Source organism: Schistocerca piceifrons, unplaced genomic scaffold (assembly GCF_021461385.2).
Source record: "Schistocerca piceifrons isolate TAMUIC-IGC-003096 unplaced genomic scaffold, iqSchPice1.1 HiC_scaffold_936, whole genome shotgun sequence".
NCBI classification, from domain to species: Eukaryota; Metazoa; Arthropoda; class Insecta; order Orthoptera; family Acrididae; genus Schistocerca; species Schistocerca piceifrons.
The window spans coordinates 2,878,700-2,881,725 of NW_025729208.1; the positions used below are offsets into that span (position 1 = coordinate 2,878,700).

General features: G+C 58.1%; 1 non-coding gene across 1 annotated transcript; it reads right to left on the bottom strand.

Moving 5' to 3' along the window:
• Positions 1–1,755: 1,755 nt before the first annotated feature.
• LOC124772001 lies at positions 1,756–1,910 on the bottom strand. Its single transcript, XR_007013692.1, has one exon. It is a non-coding gene; the product is annotated as a 5.8S ribosomal RNA (ribosomal RNA).
• Positions 1,911–3,026: the final 1,116 nt, after the last annotated feature.

The window sequence follows — 3,026 nt, forward strand, 5'->3', positions numbered from 1 at the left end:
TGCTGTCTTAAGCAACCAACGCCTTTCATGGTTTCCCATGAGCGTCGATTCGGGCGCCTTAACTCGGCGTTTGGTTCATCCCACAGCGCCAGTTCTGCTTCCCAAAGTGGCCCACTTGGCACTCCGATCCGAATCGTTTGCTCGCGGCTTCAGCATATCAAGCAAGCCGGAGATCTCACCCATTTAAAGTTTGAGAATAGGTTGAGGTGGTTTCGGCCCCAAGGCCTCTAATCATTCGCTTTACCAGATGAGACTCGTACGAGCACCAGCTATCCTGAGGGAAACTTTGGAGGGAACCAGCTACTAGATGGTTCGATTAGTCTTTCGCCCCTATACCCAGCTCTGACGATCGATTTGCACGTCAGAATTGCTACGGACCTCCATAAGGTTTTCCCCTGACTTCGTCCTGGCCAGGCATAGTTCACCATCTTTCGGGTCCCAACGTGTACGCTCTAGGTGGGCCTCACCTCGCAATGAGTACGAGACGCCCCGGAAGAGCGGAGGCCGCCGCCCCGTGAAGGGCGGGGAAGCCCCATCCTCCCTCGGCCCGCGCAAGGCGAGACCTTCACTTTCATTACGCCTTTAGGTTTCGTACAGCCCAATGACTCGCGCACATGTTAGACTCCTTGGTCCGAGTCTCAAGACGGGTCGTGAAATTGTCCAAAGCTGAAGCGCCGCTGACGGGAGCGATTATTCCGCCCGAGAGCATCCCGAGCCAACAGTGGCGCGGGCCCGGGGCCAGGCCAGGTAGGTCCATCATCCGGGAAGAACCGCGCGCGCTTGCCGGGAGCCCGAGCGCCCAAAGGGGCGAATCGACTCCTCCAGATATACCACTGGGCAGCCAGCCAGGACACCGGGGCTCTGCCCAACAGACGCGAACCCAGGCCCGCGGAAGGACAGGCTGCGCACCCGGGCCGTAGGCCGGCACCCAACGGGTCGCGAAGTCCTACTAGGGGAGAGGTGCGGCCCACCGCACACCGGAACGGCCCCACCCCGCGGCGAGTGGAAAGGCAACCGGACACGACCCCGCCGCGGATTGCTCCGCGCGGGCGGCCGGCCCCATCTGCCGAGGGCGGAGGCCAGTGGCCGGATGGGCGTGAATCTCACCCGTTCGACCTTTCGGACTTCTCACGTTTACCCCAGAGCGGTTTCATGTACTTTTGAACTCTCTCTTCAAAGTTCTTTTCAACTTTCCCTCACAGTACTTGTTCGCTATCAGTCTCGTGGTCATATTTAGTCTCAGATGGAGTTTACCACCCACTTGGAGCTGCACTCTCAAGCAACCAGACTCGAAGTAGAGGTCCCGCCGACGCTCGCACCGGCCGCTACGGGCCTGGCACCCTCTACGGGCCGTGGCCTCATTCAAGTTGGACTTGGGCTCGGCGCGAGGCGTCAGGGTAGTGGACCCTCCCAAATACCACATGCCACGACCGGCGGCAGCCTGTGGTGTTCGGTGCTGGACTCTTCCTGTTCGCTCCCCGCTACTGGGGGAATCCTTGTTAGTTTCCTTTCCTCCTCTTAGTAACATGCTTAAATTCAGCGTGTAGTCTCGCCTGCTCTGAGGTCGTTGTACGAGGTGTCGCACGCCACACCGCCAGCCGGCTGTGCACGCTACCGAGAAAGTGCCGGTATGCGAGCCGCCAGGCGACGGGCACGCATCGCACGTTTAAGGAGACGCGGCCAGCGCCACAGGCGGCCACGACACTCCCAGGTCTGCGAAGCGGGGCAAACGCCGCGCGCTTCAGTATACGTAGCCGACCCTCAGCCAGACGCGGCCCGGGAACGGAATCCATGGATCGCAATGTGCGTTCGAAACGTCGATGTTCATGTGTCCTGCAGTTCACATATCGGCGCGCAATTTGCTGCGTTCTTCATCGACCCAGGAGCCGAGTGATCCACCGTCCTGGGTGATCTTTTCATAGTTTCCACTGTCTCTTTAAAGACAGTTGCATATGCGGGACTGAGGCTTGTGACGGCCCCTGTTCCAGCGTTCTGTGTCCAACGGCCTCACGGCCGATGGGCGTCGTACGGCTCCACACCTGAGCGGACAGGCACTCGGGCGAAAGTCATTCAAAACCGGCGCCAGGCGCCAGGTGCCGGGTGCCGCAGGCCAGCCGCTCCAGCGCTTCAGCGCTCGTACCACACAATATTTCCGTTAGTTTTGGGACGAACGCGTGGTTCCGCACGCGGCGCACGGCTACTGCGAGCCGTACAGGTAGCGTGTTGCGCGACACGACACGCACATCGAAAGACATGCAGTCTAGTCGGTAATGATCCTTCCGCAGGTTCACCTACGGAAACCTTGTTATGACTTTTACTTCCTCTAAATGATCAAGTTTGGTCATCTTTCCGGTAGCATCGGCAACGACAGAGTCAATGCCGCGTACCAGTCCGAAGACCTCACTAAATCATTCAATCGGTAGTAGCGACGGGCGGTGTGTACAAAGGGCAGGGACGTAATCAACGCGAGCTTACGACTCGCACTTACTGGGAATTCCTTATTCATGGGGAACAATTGCAAGCCCCAATCCCTAGCACGAAGGAGGTTCAGCGGGTTACCCCGACCTTTCGGCCTAGGAAGACACGCTGATTCCTTCAGTGTAGCGCGCGTGCGGCCCAGAACATCTAAGGACATCACAGACCTGTTATTGCTCAATCTCGTGCGGCTAGAAGCCGCCTGTCCCTCTAAGAAGAAAAGTAATTGCTGACAGCGCGAAGGATGTCAGGCGACTAGTTAGCAGGCTAGAGTCTCGTTCGTTATCGGAATTAACCAGACAAATCGCTCCACCAACTAAGAACGGCCATGCACCACCACCCACCGAATCAAGAAAGAGCTATCAATCTGTCAATCCTTCCGGTTTCCGGGCCTGGTGAGGTTTCCCGTGTTGAGTCAAATAAAGCCGCAGGCTCCACTCCTGGTGGTGCCCTTCCGTCAATTCCTTTAACTTTCAGCTTTGCAACCATACTTCCCCCGGAACCCAAGAGCTTTGGTTTCCCGGATGCTGCCCGCCGAGTCATCGGAGGAA